Source organism: Corapipo altera, unplaced genomic scaffold (genome assembly GCF_003945725.1).
Source record: "Corapipo altera isolate COAL_440 unplaced genomic scaffold, ASM394572v1 70, whole genome shotgun sequence".
Lineage (NCBI taxonomy): Eukaryota > Metazoa > Chordata > Aves > Passeriformes > Pipridae > Corapipo > Corapipo altera.
Window position 1 is genome coordinate 999,445 of NW_020884911.1, and position 1,456 is coordinate 1,000,900.

Sequence of the window (1,456 nt, forward strand, 5' to 3'; positions counted from 1 at the left end):
CTGGCAAAATGCAGAGGAACAGGTCTTGTGAACCTCCCCTGGCTGTGACAGAGCAAAGCTGGTAATGCCAGCTCTGTCTTGGGAACTGTCTGACCAGAAGGTTTTGCAGGAGAAAAGAAAGAAGGAGAGAGCTGAGGGAATGTGCTTCCAGTGAATAAGGATTCGATGGGTGCTGGGGTGATTCCTGTATGTTTTCCACTCCCCTTTTTCTTCCTGGAATCATCTTAAAATGATTCCTTTAACAAAGCCCCCAAATTTGAGAATTTGAATTGGAGAGGAAGCAATAAATGCCAAGAGAAATGGTGGAATGGTGATGGAATCCTGGAGTGGTTTGGCTTGGAAGGGACCTTAAAGCTCCTGCAGTGCCACTCCCTGGGCAGGGACACCTTCCACTGGCCCAGGTGGATCTGGAAGTGCTGGAGATGTTTTTTAGGGAATGCTGAGAGTGTTTTTCCCCCTCTGTCCATCGGGTCATTGGAAAGACTAATTGTCCTCTTCCCACAGGGAAAACCCCTGGAGCAAGAGGTGCCCAAAAGCGCTGGGGTTTGTGCCCGGCGAAACCTGCGAGTGTCCAGCTTCAAAGCCCCGCGGACTGTCCCCGGCGCGACTTGCCCGGAGCGCTGCCCTCGGCCGGGAGCGTCCGATCCCGCCGGGAATGCGGGATGAGACTCGGGGGGACATCGGCAACCGGGAGCGGGAGGGGCGGGACTGGGATGAGCGACAGCGGGAGGGGCGGGACGGGGACCGTAAAAGGGTTATGGGGCGGTGACCGGGGTGACTGAGAGCCCCGGGGGCCGGACGGTGCCCAAAGAAGGAGTGTGGGGCGGGGCTGTGTCCATAAAAGGAGTTTGTAGGGTGGGGCGATGCCATAAAAGGAGTGTGTAGAACGGGGCGATGCCCATAAAAGGAACCTGTGGGGAGGGGACTATGCCCATAAAAGGAGCGTGTAGGGTGGGGCTATACCATAAAAGGAACGTGTGGGGCGGGGCGATGCCCATAAAAGGAGTGTGAGGTGGGGTTACGTCCATACAAGGAGTTTGTAGGGCGGGATGATATCCATAAAAGGAGCGTGCAGGGCTGGGTTACATCCATAAAAGGAGCGTGTGGGGCGTGGCGATGCCCATACAAGGAGCATATAGGGCGGAGCGATGCCCCTACAAGGAGTGCCAGGGTGGGACAATATCCATAAAAGGATTGTGTGGGGCGGGGCGATGCCCCTAGAAGGGGTTTGTGGGGCGGCACCAGGCCGTGTCCGTCCCGTCTCGCTGAGCGCGGCTCTTCCGGGCCGGGCGCTCTCATTGTTCTCGTCGCTACCGCTGCTGTCACTGTCACTGCTGTTATGGATCGTCATTAATATTAAATTCTTCTGGTTTTCTCCGTGTCCCTTATTAAACTGTTCTGATCTCACCCCACGAGCTGCATTTTTGTCTCTGAACTCCCCCTGGAGGGGGGGTAA

The 1,456-nt window shown here is 56.1% G+C and overlaps 1 long non-coding RNA gene across 2 annotated transcripts in view; it reads left to right on the top strand.

Annotated features, from left to right (window-relative positions):
* The window catches only part of LOC113952184, a 3,162-nt gene extending 2,443 nt beyond the window's left edge, over positions 1–719 (top strand). For both annotated transcript variants that reach the window (XR_003529429.1, XR_003529428.1), the window contains exon 3: positions 505–719. This is a non-coding gene — a long non-coding RNA (uncharacterized LOC113952184). The remainder of the gene's footprint in view (positions 1–504) is intronic.
* Positions 720–1,456: the final 737 nt, after the last annotated feature.